The sequence below is a fragment of the Stigmatopora nigra genome, chromosome 4, assembly GCF_051989575.1.
Source record: "Stigmatopora nigra isolate UIUO_SnigA chromosome 4, RoL_Snig_1.1, whole genome shotgun sequence".
Lineage (NCBI taxonomy): Eukaryota > Metazoa > Chordata > Actinopteri > Syngnathiformes > Syngnathidae > Stigmatopora > Stigmatopora nigra.
This window is the reverse complement of record NC_135511.1, coordinates 14782951-14804537: the sequence shown is the minus strand read 5'-3', so window position 1 is coordinate 14804537 and position 21587 is coordinate 14782951. Positions and strand designations below refer to the sequence as shown.

The window sequence follows — 21587 nt, the reverse complement described above, 5'->3', positions numbered from 1 at the left end:
ATGCATCTTGTAGGTTTGCATTCATTTCATTAATGTTTTGGAGCAATTAATTTAGAAATATTTTTAAAATATTGGATTTGATTGCTGTAGGTCATTGAAAAAGGTGAGTTTTAACTGTTTATTGATGCTTTTAATAATGGTTATTCATTTGTTTCAACAGATGTTATAATCAGATGTGATTTAATAAATCAGATTCCTTTTAAATGGTCTTGTTTATCAGTCAATAGTTAATCTTTTGATCAATATCATTCATCATGTATTTTTGTAAGGAATCTTAATATATAGATATACAGATACTAAATATATAGATATTTAAATTAAAAAAAACTTGAACAATAAAGTGTAAATGTATTTTGAAATTTCAATATATGGCTGTTATCATTACATGAAGTAACTATGAAATTATATCTGAAATACTAAGTAATTAGATCCGGAGACACAACATTAACTTGCACTGTTATAAAATACCTAGTAGAAGACTGTATTCATGTTTATTTTATGTCCATTCTTCTGCTTTCATGATTTGTTTATTTAATGTGCTCTAATATTTATATCTGATATTGTGTTCCCCCCTGGGCGCTTTATAAATTGTTGATATTTGTATAACACCTTTGTTTTGGTGGGAATTATCCTTACTCTTGTTTTCCTGGCTCTCTCTTTTTTTGTTCATGCGTTTTAATATACCTCTGGTGTTTCCACATGAGTGGTGTTCCTTGACAGTTTTATCATAATACTGTCAGTCATCCAGTTATACTAATGTTTGTGTGCACAGGGGGGGGGGGGGGGGGGGTGCAGTCAGGGAAAAGCAGATCCCTGTGGGGCTAACCTCATCAATGCCCTAAATTGAAAATACTTTTCTGCAGACCTACTGTCATTTTTGAAGCTTTCTTTATAATTGTCTTCAATTTCATTCTGCTTATGGCGCCATTTTTGTGTGTGTCACTGTCTAATATTTGCAGTTTTTTTACCCTTGAAAGTACTGAGCAAAAAAAAATGTTTAGGTAAGATGTAAGTATATTTTTTGGGAGGGAAGGCTTGTGTTAAGGTGATGCAGTCTGTTTAATGGCTGAAAGTTAGTTCTTATTCTCTATGGAATGGATTTTCCATCGTTTGCATGTTCTTCCCGGGCCTATGTGGGTTTTCTCTGGGTAACCCGGTTTTCTCCCACATTCCAAAGACATGGTAGGCTGATTGGACACTCTAAATTGCTCTTAGGTATGAGTATGAGCGTGAATGGTTGTTTGTCTCCTCGTGGCCTGTGATTGGCTGCTCACCAACTCAGCTAGGATAGGCTCCAGCACCCCCCGAGACACTAGTGAGGATTAAGTGGTTCAGAAAATGAGATGAAATGGAAGATGAGACATAAAGGAGTGTTGTTACTTTTTTTGCATGAGGCATATTATTTCTTATGTGGATTTCAAGTATCTTAGCAAAAATGTCAATATGTTATTATAAAATGAAAATAAATGTGATATTCATGATGGTAAAGTAAAACTACACAAGTTCAGATTTGAACCCGAGACCGCACAACTGTGGCGGACCCTCAAACTAACCTAAATGACAAAAAGGTCATACTAGAACAGAAGTCTAGGTGTTTTCCAACAAAATCTTAATTTTGCTACTTCTCTAAAACCCACTAGAACTCAATGGCATATCAGTTTGCTAAATAAATGCATAGTATTCTCCACAATGTAAGGAACTGATGATCAGCTTTGATATATTGCTGTTATTCCTTCCTTATTCTTACACTTTCCCATTCAGCATAGCATTTAATTATGAAGGGCTCACAGGGATTGTTCAGCAAAAGCATTATTACTACCCAAATGCTATGATGCATTTGTCATTTCATTTAGAGCAGATATTTTTGCCTTGCATGCTTAACTACTCTTCCTAAAGTGTTCTTCTAAAAAAATAATATCTATATAAATACAACACTTTTGGTTATGTTCATTTTTCCTAAGCTTTTGTGCACATATTTGGACATTAGTGGTGTCTCATCATGGACAAGAAGTATTTGATGGGTCTTGTGATATTGAGCTGTCATGGAATGCAAGTAGGAAGCAAGCGTCAATGCCTCTTTGTGACTCTGACACCTGCAGAGCTCAGTCTCCTGATTCTAAGGTGATTAACATGCACCTCCAAGCTCCCCCAGGCCGTCCCCTCTGAACAACACCCCCTACCTCCATTGGCTGTCCATGTTGGCATAGTCCTGTAGTCTTGGCACTCATTCTACACTTGCCCCTCTTTGCAGAGGAGATAACTCAGGTCTTTGTTCAAGATAGCCTCACCGTAGTGAGAATTGAGCTTCTGGTAGAATTGGATTTTATAAAAGGAATGAAATACAAAGTATAAAATGCCTTCAAGTTTGGATGTCCCAATTTTTTTCAGACTAAAATCCTCTTGGAAAAACTACTCCACAAAGCTTTTAGACCTTTATGGAGATTTAACATTATATCACTATGTGCCCCTTTTTATTTAGCTTTTTGGTGCCATTTCGTGAAATTACAGTTAAGAAGATTTGCAATGAATTTAGACCATGTATTCAAAAGAAGAGAAAAAAAGACGGAATTTAAGAATGGTAATTCATATGTTCCAGTACAATGTTTAGTTGCTGCTGATTTATTGTTTCCAGAATATTTTTAGCATTTCTTTTCTGGTAATTTGCTACTTCCTTAGTTTTGCCACCATCAAGCATTTTATTTGGGAAATCTGATATTTTGTACCCGATGGAGTGTAAAATTGTAGGTTAACAGGCATATTGAATTACTTTCTCGCCACTGCAGTATTTGTGTATCTTGAAATACTGGTATTTTTAAAAATATTTTCTTTTCCTAAGGTTCATTTTCTTTTAATTAATTTACCCAATTATATTTTCTAAATTGCATGTCACAAAGGAAAAGTAATTAAGTGAAAAGAGTGCAAGAAATATTGGATAGACATTGTAAAATTTATCAAATATTACAATATTGATATTAGCCTATTTAAATAGCCATTGTAATCAGCCACTAGTTTGGAAATATATGTTTTGAATAAATTAGGATGTCAACATTACTAAATTTAATTATGGCTCTCGTATTTTACCAAAATAAAGCTTACTATTACTATATTCTACAAAAAAAATGCTGTTGTATAGCCACATACACCCAAAAAGGAACTGATACCTGGAGTACATTTTAATGAGCTACTTCTACACTTGAGCATATTTCTGTTACTTCACCCCCCCACCACTGACAACCATCTTTTGTCGAAAACTCATATTTAATTCAAAGATTTGAAGAAGATGCTCCTTTTTTTCTATCTCCAGAGCTCCTTGGCTCCAACAAGCGGTGTCTGTCTTAGATCTACGCAGGGTGCAATGACATATCGAGGCTGTCAAGGCATTTTTGGAGCAGAATGTACTGCACCGCTGACAGAAAGTCGGGTTCTTTGACAGCATAATGACCTGAGTTACATAGCTACACCTTTCCAAAAATTGTTCATAATCTAGTTAGTCTAATGTCAGCTTGTACAACATGGGGAAAACAAAATATTTGATTTCCGCTTTTTAATATGCACTCTGTCCCTATGTGTAGTGGTACATAACGCCACTTTGATAAATGCTGGTTAGCGGCATGTTAGATTTAAGGCAACTAACGATGCGTTAACGTCAACTTGATTTCATGTGGGCCGGACCATTTTAGATATAATATTTAGATTTTTTTTTTTTTTAAAGAAATGGATTAAAAGAACTAGATTAAAATCCCTGAATATTCAGTTTTTATAGATCTAGAACAATTTATTTTAGTTTTTTATATATATTTTTAGATTTTACAAAAGGATTTTTGAACTAAAAACTGAAAAAAATGATTAAAAAAATTACAATTATTGATTTAAAAGGGGGAAAAATCCGGAAATGTATTATACATTTATTATACATATATATGTGAAACTCTGATTGTTTCACAGGCTGTGGACCATTTTAGATATAATATCTAGATTTTTTTAAATTATATGGATTAAAAGAACTGGATTAAAATCCCTGAATATTAAGTTTTCAATAGATCTAAAACAATGTTTATTTTAGCTTTTTTTAAATATATTTTTTTGATTTTACAAAATGATTTTTGAACTAAAAAGAGAAAAATGGATTAAAAATTACAATTATTGATTTAAAAGGGGAAAAAATCAGGAAATTTAATATACATCTATACTCTTAATTTTAATTTGATCCTAAAACAGAAAGTCAGCACTCATGATTTACTTTCCCGGGCCACACAAAATGATGTGGCGGTCCAGATTTGGCCCGCCGGCCGCCACTTTGACAACCCATGTGATTTAAGGTATCTGCTGGATGCAACTTTTTTGTTTATTTTCTCATAGACCAGGTTCATTGTGCCACAGGAGGAATAAACAAGCCTTCTTAACATCATGGTGTGCCTTGATTATGTCCAAGGATAAGAGCCTCCTCTTAATTGTTATCACTAGTGCGCTTCTGTGCAATACAAACATTGGAGTAAATCACACATTGGATATGCATATATGTGCCATATCCTACATAGAAGGGCAAACATTCCTTTGTAAGGTTGTATATCTTAAGTGAAATAGAATGTCATGTAATGAATGGAAGGTCTAAGTTTTCTGTTGCTTTTTATATTGCACTGATGGCTTGTTGTGGGTGGCAAATACACACGCCATCACTAATGGTTTCAGCCATTTTGCATAATGGACTTGACTGTTTTTGTATGAATCTTGACTGATCTTTGATTTTTTTTTTTACCGTCGAGAAAAATGTCTAAGATTCTTCATGAATTATTCCCCTGAAAATCTAGCTTCACAGCCCCTGCATATCATATAAAAGAGGACTAAAGAGGTTAGTTTGATGTTTTTTTTTTTTTTTTTTTTTTTTTTTTTTTTTAGTGGAACAAGCACATTGACAGAACGTTAGCGACCTTCCAGCGCAATAGGTTGGCCATCTGGCTTTATAGTTGTCAGATGTGAGGTCAGCTCTCAGATGACCTGTCCTTGGTGCACAACTGAATGTCCTTTGTCCTACTCTATGGGTGTGGATGTTAAAGTAATATAGTGTTAAGAAGGTTCTGTGCCATGGCTCTTTTACTGTTATGAAGTGGAATTTGCCATTTGGATGTTTTCCATTTTTCAACCAAATTATATAATAAGAACATTTTAGGAATATGTACAAGGTGACCCAAAAAAGATGCGTACCCATGAACATTTCAATTTTGACTTTGATTAAAAAGCGATTTATTTCAAATTACAACCACAGATTATTCAGTTTATGGAAGACCATTCACCAGTTTCAGCTATTTTTGTCAATTTTTTGTCAATTTATGGCTTTCCCAAGATGTGTTCCAAATATCCACCATTGCGTTGCAAGCAAACATGTACTCGTCTGACATTTTTATTTTATTTTAGCTGAAAATGATCATCCATAGGTTCACCTTTCACGTCCTGCAACAGAAAAGACATTAGTTAAAAAATGTTTTTTTTATCGAATAAAATATGGGTATGCATCTTTTTGGGTCACCCTGTACTTGCATAATCCGGTCCATAAGACATAAAGAGAGTTGAGTTTGTTGTTAAATGTTAGATGGCAGATTATATGTAATTTATATGTGATCCAATCATGTCTGTGACCAACTGAAGTAAAAAGGAAGCTGAATTTGAATAGAAAATCACATTTTTAATCATAATTTGCAGTCATACAGGTCCCAGGTGTCTTGATATCCATCCAATGGCTTGTTAAAATACCTCATAGTCACGAATAAAATTACATTTAAAAATATTTCCTTGCGTTAAATAAAATAATCTTGGTTTAAGGGCATATTTAAGTCATCTCATGCTCATTCTGAGCTGAGGAAGAGTTCCAAGGAAGGCATGGCCTTCTAAAAATGATCAGTACCAGCTCTCATACTTAAAATGGATAGAACGTCTTACCCACAAGCTGAGGAGTTAATACATAAAAAATGTAAACTGAGACATATATAGATTCTACAAATAACATCATCGGGGCCTGATTTCCAATGGTGTGATCAAATCAGGGACATCCCTAATGTTTTTCCTGCAAATAGTTCCATGTTCTGGCCAGGATAATTGATGTGAAGGTCATGTGAGCAGACCTCTCGGAGGCTGTCAAATCCAGACAGGAAAATCCTCTCCTCCCCTCCTTAAGAGTTGGCAATAGATATAAAGGGACCTTGTCAGAAAATGAACGTGGCAGAAAAGATGCCAGTGCATTCATCAATGCAGGGCTTTGTGTGTGGGAGGGAAGCTTTTTTGATGTGCTGCTATGGCTCCCATTGCATTGGTCTTCTGTTGTGGTTGAAAGCCAGGAGGTTTGTCCAGCTGGGACACTAAACTATGGTATATGAAAGATGTCTTTCCTGAATATCTTAACCTGATCTGGAGGAAAGTGACCTTATGAAGTATGTGTTGAGAATAACAACAGATTCTCGCTGTAAAATACCCAAGATAAGGATGTCATGTTGCCTACACATTTTGGATTCATGTATTGGTATACAGTGTTCCCTCGGTTATCGCGGTTAATGGGGACCGGGACCACCCGCGATAAGTGAATTTCCGCGAAGTAGGGATTCCCCTTTAAAAATGATTAATTTGAATTTAATTCAATTTTTTTTTTTTTTTATTTAATTTTTTATTTTATTTTATTTTTTAATTTAAAAAAAACCCTGTATACAGTACACCATATAGAATACGGGTAGAGAGAGTGAAATTCATGTTATAACAAAAAATAACTGTAAAAATATGTTGTTTTAATGTAATATTTGTATTTTTTCCCCAAAAAAAATCCGCGAAGCTCTGAGTCCGCGGTAGCTGAACCGCGAAGTAGCGAGGGAACACTGTATTTACTTATTGAACAGTGATCCATACATAATATTGGTGGTGTTAATGTATGTGTGTGTCTTACAATCTTTCTTGCATTCACTGCTATTGATTTTCTTGATCTGGCTGTTCAATTCTGCAACTTTAGAAGCTATTGCTTTCCTTTTTCGCCATGATAACCCAAACGGTTGTCCACGGTAGCCAATGGTTGTGCAATCACCGATTCATTTTCTGTCTTGTGTCAGGTACAAACCTGCAGAAGAAGTAGGAGCAAAATGAGAGCAGAAAGTAGCAATCACGTTTAGAAACAGAAGCCATAGGAGTATAACAGTCAAGAAAGAATTAAGGCCTGTAGGCATCAGAGTTTGGAACTAGCATTGTCAATTATTTGTTCCCAAGTCCTGATACCTTGCTGAAGGTAATGGCCAGAGGGTATAGTGCAGAAAATGACACCTGCCATTCCACTCAGACATCTAACCTCCATGTTGATCTTAGGGATTTCATGATACGGACTTTTTGACATCCGATTCAATCCAATTTTCCCAAGATATGTATTCCCAGGTCCTATTCCATTCATAATATGTGTGGTTGTAACCAGAGAATGTTGGCCAAGATGGTGTCATGCACACTAATTCAAAGTACTTTGCAATTATCGAAATCTTTAGTGTTTTACATCCAATTCCGAGTCATCCCCTTAAAAGCACCCATTTAAATATTTCAAGCTCGAATGGTCAGCATTTGAATTGGCTTGAAATAATCTCTTGCCTCCATATAACTGTGTTAATCCGTTGTTTCCCGTCACTCACTCTACATACAACACCACCACTCGCAAATACGGGATTTAGAAAGTACATTTCAGCCTAACAAAATCAATTGCCTGACTGTTTCTAGCCAACACAGATATCCAAATTTAGTCTTGACGCCAACTCCAAATACATGTTCCTCCTCTTTGGAACTGCTTACCGCTGAGTTGGTAATTTGCATCCAGCTGTTTGAGACAGGATATGAATATCTTAGGCGTGGCATAGCAAATTCTACCAAAAAAACCCACCCCCAAAAATCTCCTGCACATTCTGCGCATAGTAAAAAGCTGCCAATAGTCAATCTCATTTCCCAGTTATGAAAAACAGCAACAAAATGTTGAGTTATACATGTGTATTGGAAAATCATATGTGTTGTTACCCCCCACACCCCCTTTCATAGGCAGTCCCTAACCGCTCCAGCATAATCTGTTCCTATGGGTCTCAGCCCATGGTGTCTTAAACCACTTTGTCTCCAACAGCTGCTGAGGCTGGGTACAGGGTGGTATAGAGAGATTAAAAACGTCTTTGCAGCCCCCTCAAGGAATCCCACATGAGTCTCTGCCTCTAGCTCCTGTTGTCTTTGATCCATATGGGTACCAATTCATTTTCCTTCTGCTCTTTGCAAAGGGTTTCGTATACATACTCCACAACCATATATGGGCTTTGCTGTTTGTTATTGATCAAGTCATTTCGTATAAAAGCCTGACCCTCTTTTCACATTCTAATGACCCAACCATGAAAGCAACTGTTTCTCTAAAAGAGTAAATTCTTACTCGTAGAAATAGTCGTATTGGGCGCTGATTGTGAGTATTGATTGGGAGATCACTAAGTTGCATGCCCTTAAATGGCAGATCTTTGATCCCAACCCAGTGCTGACCATTGCTAATTAAATGGGATTAGTCATCCCTACTTTACTCCATGATGGAGTGGAGGATGTGATGGCTAAGCTCAAGGGAATTCCTGCCATGTTATATTAACTGTTTGGAAATGACTGGCTGGGGTTGCTCATAATGGTACACAATCAGATGAAGTACAGTTTGATACATGACCTTGTTTGTAATTGTACTGACCTGTAAAATTGGCGGTATCATATTAGCTTTCCCTTTTTAGAGTCTCTAAAATGGAATCCATGACTTTCCAGTCTCTCAAGAATTGCAGTGTGTAGGCAGCCATAATATTTTGTCTCCCCATATTGGGAAAATTATTATTTAAAATGTGGAAACTCATTTTATGCTCATATATTCGCCATTTTCTGTGCTATTCATTTCAAAATAAGTTATTTAGTTGGTTTATAGATTCGTTAGTGCAAATTATTTGGACTCATTTGCCCCAATAATGTATTTTAATACACAATTACATTATGTATTGGTCATTAATTACCAATTTCGTCATGTGCAGTTTCTGGGTATGATAACAATTAGGCTTTTTGTTGTTGAAGATGACGACAAAGCCAATGTCTTATTGTTATTATTATCATTATTATTATTAAGAAAAACTGCCCAGAGATTAATCAGTCCACGGAAAATAGAGCAAATCATATAGCCAGATCCCTGCCGACATTATATTTTTGGGCCTCTGCTTAAACATTAATATGTGCATAAACATTTCAACTTTGATTTAAAATGAAGCAAGATATTCATTCACATTTGTAGTCCTCAAGATTTAGTGACCTGATAAAACAAATGCAAATGCAATGTGTACATTTGCAATTGGCCATTAGCAAACCTTTTTTGCACCACTGAATTCTCTTCATTTAATTCTTACTGACTGGCCTTGCTAGTTAATTTAGTGAAAGTAAGATAAGCTTATTTTGGCTCCTTTTTAGAGTCTGCCCTTTTATACTCCCTAGAGGCTATATTGCCAATTGGCCATATGTCATCCTCATTTAGGCCTGGACAGTTGGTCTGCTCCCATGAGTTTATAGGAGTGAAAAACAGAAATATCCCCATTTAAGAATATATAGACACAGGAAAAGGACTTTTCTGTTTTGGTTGAAGACGAGAAAAGGATCACCAGTTGTCCGTGTTGGAGGATATGTCTTGTAAATGAGAAATATCTACACCTATTTAATGGGCTAAATTGTTTTTCGCCGATATCGGACCTCCATTTTCACCCCTACTTGTGTCCGTTTTCTGTTGACAAGTCGTTTAACAACGTTGACCGTGCTCTCCTGTTTGCCCTGTGGCCATCATTGTGTTCTGTCGGTTAATATCGAGGTCAGGCTAAGCCACTCTGCAGTGGTTTCTAGGACACAACACGACTGAGAAGTTGAAATCAAGCTGAAAGTCCTGTGGGAAAGAAAAGGTAGTTATTTGACACCCGCTAATTCCACTAAATAGATGTCCATGCCCACTACACAATTCATATAGAGGCACAACCGAACCCACCAATGCTTTCTCAGTCTTTTATTTAATGTGTTTCTGTTAAATGGACCCAAACGACGGAGCCATTGTGAACATTTATTATTTTCTAATGATGCCTTAAAATGTAAGGCTTAAATTGAATATTATGTTGTGTATATTTCACCAGTGCAATCCAAAGAGATAAAATACTCAATTATTGTAAAAAAATATGCCTTTTTAAACATGATAAAGCTATTTATTGAGAAAGACTCAGAGATATTGATTTTTGCTATCTTTTTTTTTTTTGGAGTAATTTGATTAATTTTATTGTGTTTGTCTATTTTGTCTGTTTTTCTTTCTAACCATTTTGTTCTATGAGTTCCATTATATGGACAAATCATGCTAACTTATACAGATTGTATCATACTTTTAAAAAAATGTCTATAGTTATTTCTTCTCCGAAATCTTTTCATGCAACCCTCTCTAAATTTTATTTTTTTAACATAGGCCATCACTTCCCACCATTTTATGCCAAAAAAACAAGCTTGCCAATCAATGTCATTTATTTGACTTCCTCTACTTTTGAACGATTCTTTGAAAAGTTATTTTCTTTCACCATCTTGCTTCAAAATGACAACATCATCTCACCTAGACTCCAAGTGTCAAATTCTCATTGCTCTTACAGAGGATTCAATCTTGTCCTTGGGAGTTTGCTACTATCTGGAGATTTTTTTTCTTCTGTCAAATATGAAGACACACTTTCAACACTAAAGGTGTGTCAGAAAAGTTTTCAGGACCACTGTCACAAAAAGGCATATCCCGCCATCATTTGCCTTCAAGACTTTCTGCCTTCATTCCTAAAAAAAAAAAAACTCTGCTGTGTCAGTTACGCCAGCCAACAACATTCTTTTCGACCGGGGAACTTTTGAGAGTTACTTTGGGTCCTGTTTTTCACCAAATATAAACCAAAAAGCACAATGACTTCCTGAAAAAAATCTTGTCTGGAGTAGTTTTCTCACTACAGCATAATAGCTCTTGGCATAGGCTAGATCGACAGGTGTAGGAGTCTTAGGAGAGCCTTATTGAAGTTAATTTGGATTAAACCCTGGCTCTGATTTGGAAGCACTTTCATTGTGGGCTTAATCCACAGCACATTTTTAGCACCCCCTACTTTGCTCTGGTATTTTATTCTCATCAATGAATACAGGTTGGAAATTACCATTTCGTATGAACCAAAAAATGCTTCGTTTTATCTTCTTTGCCTTTTCATATTCTGTTCAGATTTCTACTTTATATCATATTACCCACTCAATTGTATCTATCTGAATTTAGCATACACATTTTGCAGTTGTATTCAGTCATATATTTTCAGTGTTAAAAAGGTTATGTCTGGAATCTGGCCAATCAGAGAGATGCTACTTGAATTTGTCATTAAGACACTTCAGACTTGAAGAAAATACCACTCTTAATCTCGACAGTTCATCGGTCAGATACAGCCTTAGACTTAAAGCCACTTTTACCCAAGAAACTGTGGTCCTTGTACACCCCTTTATCCCCCCTTATGTCAAACAGTAAGCCTGCAGTCATGGAAAAGTGAAAATGTGGCATTACACATTACTTTCTTATAACCATCAGCTTTTCTTTGCCGGATTCTGTACAAAAAGTGTTTTTTATTCTGTTTCGGACTCGGTGCTCTGTACCTAGCAGCATCGTACTATGTTTTCTGCTCATATTTTTATTTAAATGGCTATATATGTTGTTTTTATAAGTGGCAATATTTACGAAAAATGAAGACTTGTTGCATTTAAAGGAAGAAATTGTCTAAATGAGCTAATAATGTAGTTCATTTGAGAGTACCTGGACTGAAACAGAATTGTTTTGCTTATTCCAACATGGCCAACTGAGATGGATGCGATCTAGTGAATGTGTGCGAGTGTATTCACACCCATAGAGGGCAGCTAAGCTCTCCACAATTTAGACAAAGCACAAACATGAGAGCTATGTAGTGTGGGACTGGCCTTCTGCCCAGAAAGTCATGCGTGCAATGTTGCTTATGGAGGGATAATAGTCGAGTGTATGTGAAGCCACATGAGAGCTCTGAACCATGTTTACTGTCGGCCAAATAAAGTCAGTAATTAGTTTATACTTCCCCATTGATTGCTTCACATGCCTCAAAAGACAAAATATAAAGACTCACAATACAGACAATGAAGCCAACCCGCTCCTTGTTTGGAATGTCACTGTTGTATTCAGGCTGTGTTTTTTCTTCTTCTTTTTTTAAACTCTCCATGTGATGGAGGCAGAGGAAGCCAAAAAAAAGAGAGCTAGAGAAAGAGAGAGATAGAGAGAGAGCTGCTACCAGGCCTGCAGTAGTTTCTGATAAGGATGGGCAAAGGGAAATAATTAAATGTTAGTTAATTATATTATTTTTCTATGTGAATTGGTAGTGTGTTGGAAGTAAGTTGCCTGATAGACAATGAAAAACTACAAGGAAACTAGCTTCATATTTCGCATGCTTCAAGGATAAAATGTATGATGAAACATATACTTCTTTAAATAAAATATATCTTGAGGAAACTCCATGTAAGGAAATTTAGATTAATTCATTCATTCATTTAATTCATTCTGCATATTTAACCTCAGTCTCAGTCTGCAGAAAATTCCCACTATCTGTGTGGCTCCAGTTTTTTTTTAACTAGGTCTACAATGTCTTCTGTGTCTGTCTTGCAATTGCAATCAAGGAAATTTTCCAAAAACGGGATGAAATAAAGTTCTAATTTAATCTAATTTGCCCCTAGGTATGAGTGTGAGTGTGAATGGTTGTTTGCGATTGGCTGACCACCAGGGTGCCGCCACCTCTGGCCTGAAGTCAGTTGGGATAGGCTCCAGCACCCCCGCAACCCTAGTGAGATAAAACCGGTTCAGAAAATGTGATGACACATTTTTTTATCGGTGTGATTGTATCAGTCTTATTTACCGTACTATAAATAATGTACAGTAGACTTTTGTCCTAAAAATGAGGTCATTTTTTTCCTGTCTTCATCTGGTGAAATGGGGCTACATGCATATAAATGAGGCATCCATGTACTAATGGTCAATTTATAGCACAAATGAGTCTTGTGGTATAATTACAGCTCATATTAAGATTAGAGTCCATGATATATAAATGCAGTACATGGCTTTCAATTTTGCAGACTTAATCATATCAGTATACTTCGAAGATTGGGTATAGTTTCACTTAAATGTGATTGTACTACAGATACTACGTATACCAGTGGGTTTGTGATGACCACAATCCTGAGATTGAAGGTTAAATCCCCTGGTAAATTTCCTTCCCCATCTTATTCTGCCCTAGGATTGGCTGGAAAAGGAATTCAGGCTGTATAGTGAGTTTGGATAGGCTCCAGCACCCCCTGTGACCCTTGTCAGGATAAGCTGTACGTAAAATGAATAAATTGATGCTATAATGTGTTGCAATGTGAGGGTATTATAACTGTTCTATTGAAGTAAGTGACTGTATAGAACAAGAAAACACTTTTTTTAATACACTGTGTATTACATGTCTGCTCACCAGTCCAATTACTTGGCTTTTGCTGCCATTCAATATTCACGCAGGGTTCCTTTTTATTTGGTCTGATTCCATCCCTGGAAAATAGAAAGTAGCTTAACTCCCCAGTCGCCTAGACAGCCACCTTTCTATAACATGGTAATTGACACAAGAATAGAATGAAGCACATGTGGTTATCCTGAAACTACCATTGACCGTAAAAAAGGGCGTCAAATCTGATGAAAAGTGAATGTTCGACTCTGTGAAGGCGCTGACGGGTGAAACGTGGGAAGAAGGGGTGAATGACAAAGCACAGGTGAAAATAATGTGTGAGTGACACAAGAGGTAGAGAGAAGTGACAAGGGGGAGACACAAAAGGGCAAGAAAAAGCTGCACAAAGACAGGCAAAATGAAAAGGGATGCATTACCAACAAGATACTTCAAACAGGCGAGTTTAAATTGGTACTTGGATTTAATGTTGTATTTGTTTGCAATGGTTAAGTTGAAGTTGCTATTACATGGAATGGGATTTATTGCCTTTTTGACCTTCAATTGATTGGGTAAGCATCCTAAACTGAACTGAGATCGGTTCAGGAATCACACGCGTCCATGAGCATGATCGAAAATTTGCAGTGTCCAATTACCTTCTGGGCACGTACGAGTCTGTGCTTGTAGACACCAACATTGAGCTTCAATGCTTGTGTGATTTCTCTAGTGACGTGAGCCTAACTTGTTTGTACAATTGGAAGAAATTAGAGGACACATTGGTGGTATAATTACATTTCTATTGTTGTTGTATTTTTTAAAAACATATTTCATTGGGTTTAGTCAAAGTAATGTTGTGTTCCCTTTTTGTTTATTTACCGTATTTTCACGACTATAAGGTGCACCACATTATAAGGCGCACCCTCAATGAATGACATTTTTTCCATATATAAAGCACACTGGATTATAAGACACCCTGTCTATTTTGGGGGAATTTTGAAGACTTTTAAGTGCGCCTTATAGTCCAGAAAATACGGTAAAAATATTCCGATACACCTTTTTTTGTAACACAATTCTTTCCTAAAGACTGAATTGACTTAAATTCCTAAAAGGACACAAGTTTTGAATTAAAAAAAATGTGTACCTGTGCTAAAGTAATAAAATATTTCATCCTTAGTAAACAATCTTAGTAAAAATGTCTGGAATGAAATCCAATGGAATCCAATGGACAATCCCCTTTTATTACCTTAAAATCGTTTTTTCTTTGTGTCTCAGTTTGATTCTTTAAAAAAAAAAAATCATTCAAATATGGACTTTTGTTGTTGGGGGTAATAACATTCCGCTGAATAGAAGCCTGCTACTAGCTGTATTTGGAAGATGAGGTAACGGGATGTATTATCGGATTTTTGCTCCACTCCTGAGGGTTAACAACTCCTGTTGCAAATGAAATTCAGTAAAACATCCCCATCTTCCACATAAACAACATAACACACACAATCTATCACTTCATCCCATCTGCAGTGAAGTCTGATCGCCAATCGACCTTCAGCAGGGTCACTTAGAAAGATATTCTGTTCCAGTAAAGCCTAAACCTAAAACCTGGTTGCAAGTGACCACTTTTAATGATAAATATGTTACATAAATAACTATACATTAGCATGAGGATGTTAAAAACAATACAAAATGCAGTTTGCTTCACTAGTTTTTCAGGATAGTGCAAGAAAAGTCAATCTAATGACATCCCGATGGTGGCGCTGAAGGAGAATTCTTGATTCTGGAGATTGCCAACTATAATCAAGCATTTAAACGTCCAGTTGTTCTTATAACGTATGTCATTCTGACCATCAATTCCCTTTAAATTGTCTTCTTAGATGGAAAAACCATAGCAATCATTCTAGCCTGGTGGTCCGGACCGCCATTTCTACCTGTGTTCCTATGGAAACCAAATATATTCTGATTGATAAAACAAATTGCAACAATTGCAAAGAGGCACACTTTAATTTAATCAGCTAGCGTAGTGTATATATGAATAAATCTCTTATAAAACTAAAAAAAAAATGTCCTTGCAATATGGCTTGTTGCCTAGCTGTAGTTATTTTACTTTCCCCACCACATCCCATCTTAACCAAAGTTCCCAGTGGGTGACAATATATTATGCAGCGTCATGTTCTGAGACCTGAACTGAGTTCCAGCAGTGCCAATTTGATTGTTTTATTACCTGCACATTTCCATTCCGGGAGGGATAAACCAGGATTATTTATTTGAATAAAGCCAGTACTTATAATCCAATTAAAAAAAAAATCTAAATATTATATCAAAAATGGTCCTGCCCACATGAAATCGAGTTGATCTTATTGCAGCCCGCGAACAAACCCGAGTTTGACACCCTTGCAGTAAATTGTTGACTGAACCTTGAAACCAGACTAAGGTCACCATTTAATTTCCCGATACTGTGTATTGAGTATATATATTATAAATGTATTTCTTGGAAGGGAGGCCTAATATGAAGCTTTTGTCTGACAAGTGACTATTTGCATGTTTCTTGTTTCCTTTGTGGTCTTCTGGGAATTATCTACTTCTCTGATTCTGGGAGTTCTACATCACTGGATATGCTTGTGTTCAGCTCAATGAAGAGGCATTGGAAAAGATAATCACTAGAAGGTCTAGAGAGAGGGGGGGAATTATAAATCTTGCAACATATTATTGTGAAGAGAGCCCGACCAACCGACTCTGGCAGTGTCTGCAGATCACTTTATCTCAAATAGCTCCCCCAAGCTTTGACTCTCTCTCACTTAGTTCCTTGTCCACTACTTTGAAAGGCAGAACCGCAGGGATTCAAGAAGTACTCAAGGCCCCCCACACCCTCTGCTAACTTGTTCTGCTTCATTGACTGCAATCACACAGTCCTTGCTTTCATGATTCATCAAGGTGAGAATCAGAGGCCAATGGTAGACTAACTGACAGCATATTGGTATTAAGTGAGGTCAAACTAAAGGCTCCTTAAATGCAGCATCATTCTACTGGGTAGCATTCATTCCATTTAGACACCTGTCATCCTTGTGGTGAACTTCACCAAAGTGAGTTTTTTTTCCTACAAAAACATGTAAATGAGGTCAATTGGACGCTCGAAATAAGTAAAATAAGTAATAAAATAACGCACTCAGAAGGACAAATTAATGATCTCCTTAAATGAATGTTTTTGTAGTGGCCATTAAAGTCATTATAGTATTGGAGTATTGTGTTATCAGTGCCAAAGATATTTTTATTTTAGTTTTTTTTTCATGTTTTAATAGCTTACAACATTTCCATCTTGTGTTCGTTGGTGGATGATAAATGTTAGCCTGTAAGGTGAAATGAAGCTATCCATCCAAGACCGCCTTCCTGCTCTCAAATCAAGGTTATTTAAACCTTAAATCGTTGCCTTTTCAAAATGTCTACGGTTTAATTAACTCTCTTGAGCCTCTCGATGAAAAGATGTTTTAATACTTACTGGTAATGGGCCAAGTATGGTTGACCGTCAATGTGTGTGCATGCTTTACATGAACTAATGCAGGTATATTTGTATAAACATCAGTATTTTTATTTAAACTGAAATGAGAAATGATGCAGTGTAATTGAAGAACAGTGTTTAAGTACCTGACATTAAAAAATACAACGTATGTGTTTTAGTTTGGGTTCTCAGCCATTCGTCATTTGAACAAATTGTAATAATTTTGATCAGATAGATCCTAGCCAGAAAATAGTGTTTACAAATTTGAAAATTAACAGAATATCAATAGATATATTTTATCTATTGTCACCAAAACTATTCTGCTACTTTTACCAAGAAAACCCAAGCATTTTTCTTTTATTTCCACAAAAAATAAACTTCTACAAATGTAATTATCTCCATTAAAATAAGTGTTTCCATTATATTCTTATTTTTTTTCAATCAATATACATTTGTGCGGATACGAATGTTTACCAAAATTGTGTGAAACACTTCAATGTTTTCCAAAGCGAACAAGCTTTTTAACAACCGTTCCTCCCTTTTTTGGTATAAAAGTGTGTCAAGTCCTCGTAGACAATCCTGGATTGCAATTCTTAAAAATGTGTATACGTGCTGTTTTACTGTGTCAGTGTGAGACCTCCACGATGCTTTACAGAGGAGGTGTGATCCACTCTACAGCATTTTCCACACTGTATATCCACGATAAAGTATAACGTGAGCATCATGTAGTGTCTATAAGCCCATATGGTGTTTTTAGTGGAGCTTGACAGTGCTGCGAGACCGCAGTGGCATATTCGTCTGGGAGGCAGTTGAGTGTTTCCGTATACTGGGTGCAGCCAGCATGACTAATCTGGGAATCTCCTCTGTGGAAAGCACGGATGGCCGTCCTTCACGCCTTGCTGATGGAAACTGTACACCGTTGGCCCCCCAACACTAGTGGAGTGGGTGGGAATGTAGACAAAATGTTTTGTGTAGGAGTTATTACTTTACACTCTCAGTCGGAGACTAATAAATCATGTATTTCTTGCTTCTGCATCTTCTAGAAGGATGTAGAACTTACCAAATATTCATATAAAACACAAGATGCGGATACAAAGTGTCTAACTTCTTGTATATAGGCTACCCTATTTTTCAGACTTTAGAGAAGGTGACTTTTTATTTGATCGGAAACCAGGAAAAACGATTTTAAGTACCGTATTTTCACGACAATTAGGCGCACTTAAAAGTCTTAAATTTTCTCCAAAATAGACAGTGCGCCTTATAATCCAGTGCGCATTATATTTGGAAAAAACTGAAAACTAAAAGCGAAAAACCACCACTGTCGGATATTAAAAAAACACAAACGCCTGAACTGAAACAATACTGTTAAATATGCAGATGCCATCTTAGTTTACAAAATCTTCCATCATATAGCTCCTCCTCCACTGCAAGATTTTATACAAAAAAAATCCAAAACATCAACAATGGCTGGCTCTAGAGGTGACTGTGTAGTCAGTGCTTCATACCTGGAAGTCAAAAGCAATTGCCGTATTTTCACGACTCTAAGGCGCACTTAAAAGTCTTAAATTTTCTCTGAAATAGACAGTGCGCCTTATAATACTGTGCACCTTATATATGGAAAAATGTCATTCATTGAGGGTGCGCCTTATAATGTGGTGCAACTTATAGTCGTGAAAATATCGTAAAATAGCAACAGGTTAAATAGTCACTGGTTAATGTTAAACTTTTTTTTCTTGATCACCTTGGCCTAAAAAAAACATGAGATAAAAACAAACAAACAAATATTTATACTGTTTTGTACTTGAGTATAAATAGTTGACTGTGTTTGGGAAAAAATCCATTTCTACTCCGGAAAATACGGTACTTTGATACAAATAAAAGACCGCCTGGGACCAGATATATGTTTTTATAGGTATTGCGGGTTGGATTTTAGTTGGGCAAAGAAATAACAAAAATGGGAGAATGAAGAATTGTCCTTGTATTCCCAAGGAGGTAAAATTGCAATATACAGTGGCTCTGTGAAAATAGGATTGCTTTGTTCATGCAGCACTGAGAGAACTTCAGAAAAATGCTTTGCTGTTTTTGCCTCCCAGCTGGTTGGAGTACTGCTGTTTTCTACCTCAGAGGGACAAGTGATGGATTTGCAGCCCGTATGACAGTGGAAAAAAATAAAGCTAACCACAATACATTCTTTTATGCAATTCATTTTTTTTTAGAAATGGGGATGATATCAAAAAATACATGGCAAACAATTGGAAATATATTTAGGATAATTGCACTGTTGGGAACTGTAGCCACTGTGTCCAAAGGGCAATTTAAATTCGTAATACTTTGTAAAAAATGTGTATTTAGGGTTTTAACAGTTTTATGGCAAGCAACAAATGAGAAATAAATGCCTATATTTTGGCAAGTTTTTTGGGTGCTTGGAGCTTATGTACTGTATTTTCACGACTATAAGGCGCACCACATTATAAGGCGCACCGCATTATAAGGCGCTCCCTCAAGGAATGACACTATTTCTTTTCCATATATAAAGCACACTGGATTATAAGGCGCCCTGTCTATTTTGGAGAAAATTAAAGACTTTTTAGTGCGCCTTATAGTCGTGAAAATACGGTACAAAAATATGTATGCATCATATAAGATGGGAGAGATCATTCTCAGCATTTTAAGATGAAACATATCTAGAAATAAGGATATCATTAGTCACGCCTGACCGCCATTGGACTTTTCAGTCGCCCGTACTGTCACATTTCGAGCCGTCAGAATGTCCGTTTGGATTGGCGATGGTGAAATATGCAGTTAAAATGCTCCATTATGCCTCAGGGAAGGAAGGCCTTACTTCATACTTCTTATCTCCCAAATGATATCACTAAGCTCCATTCATGTTTGTGGGTGTGTAGATGGGTCGGCAGGAAGGAAGGGAGTTTTGCCTCTTTTTATCCAGCTGGACTGGAATTTTAATTGGTCTGACTGGTCATCCTCAGAGATATGAAACAAGGCCATTTCCATGGACTGGCTACAATGGACCTAAATGTATGATGTATGTAGGGTGTGTGTGTCTTGACTGGGTGTCTGGGAGGAAAGGAATCCACCTTTTTTAGTTTCCGGCTCTCTCCCACACAGCTCACAGAATTAGAAAATGTATAGTGATTCATAGGAAGACTCAATCAGAATCTGTTATTCAGAGTAAAGAAGCAACGTTATGAAGTAATGCTAATGAGGAGCTTACCCGGCTACAAATCTTAAAGGCATTGAAGAATTTGTTCCACTGTCCGCCCTCTTTTTGCCCTTCCCCGTCGATATGTATCCTGTCTACCATTAGGACTTGTATTCAAGAGGGCAGCATTTTCATGAAGCAGTGTGCTTGATGGTTAAGAAGGGATTGGAATTTCACTTCAACAAGCACAGAATTAAGATGTATCTTCGTTACAATGCAGCATGTGAGACATATTCCTGATGTATTGTCCTTTTGCATTAAAAATTGTAAAGAATTGAAATTATAATGCAATGTATTCAGCATTAGTAATGATAGAAATGGACTAGATCAAGGGTGTCAGACTTGGGTTAGTTCGCAGGCCGCTTTATCGTCAACTTGATTTTACATGGGCTGGACCATTTTAGATATAATATCTAGATTTTTTTAAAATGAATTGATTAAAAGGCCTGAATATTCATTTATAGATCTAAAACATTGTTTATTTTAGCTTTTTTTATATATTTTTTTGATTTTATAAAAGGATTTTTGAACTAAAAACAGAAAAAATGATTAAAAATGACAATAATTGATTTAAAAAGGGGAAAATCAGGACATTTAATATACATCTTTACTCTGCATTTTAATTTAATCCTAAAACAGAAAGTCAGCACTCATGATTTACTTTCCCGGGCCACACAAAATGATGTGTCGGGCCAGATTTGGCCCCCGGGCCGCCAGTTTGACATATGGACTAGATTCATAATGTAAAATATTTTGTGCAATGGAAAGAAGGGAGAAATCTGAAAGAAATTCATCACATGTTGACTCTTTGATTTTATTTTTTAGAATTTTCTGATCTTATGCTGTCTGATCTGACATATATCTTTTTTTAAAATATGTTTTGCACATCCCATTCCACTTTGATCCCTATATTCATCAACCAGGAAAAATCTTAAAATAAAAAAAAAATGTATCAGTTTATTTGACAGCTACAGAAATACTAACTGACTAATGTTACCAAACACACACGTGGCGGCTACTGGATCCGATCCAATCTCATGAGGAAATCTGATACAACATACCGGATTGGGACATCACTCGTCTATGGTACAAAAATACCAGAATAGATATAAAACTCATCCTTCCTACTTTGTAAACTAATGAAACCTTCTCATAATCTCTGTCAATCCAAAGTATGAAAACATCTCAGCATGACGTTTTCAAAGTAAGAGCCGATTTTCTTTGATTGTAGAGAGGTGATGATTTCTCACTCCGCCAAGTCCCAACAGGGGGTCTCAGGCAGGAATCTGGGGGGCTGGGTGAGGAGTATGAACTCTTAAAGTTCAGTTGGACTCGCTTTTGTTATTGTACAGCTAAAATC

The 21587-nt window shown here is 36.4% G+C and overlaps 1 protein-coding gene across 7 annotated transcripts in view; it reads left to right on the top strand.

Moving 5' to 3' along the window:
* The window catches only part of LOC144195417 (splicing regulator ARVCF-like), a 105179-nt gene that overhangs the window by 711 nt on the left and 82881 nt on the right, over positions 1–21587 (top strand). The gene's annotated exons all lie outside the window — the stretch shown is intronic.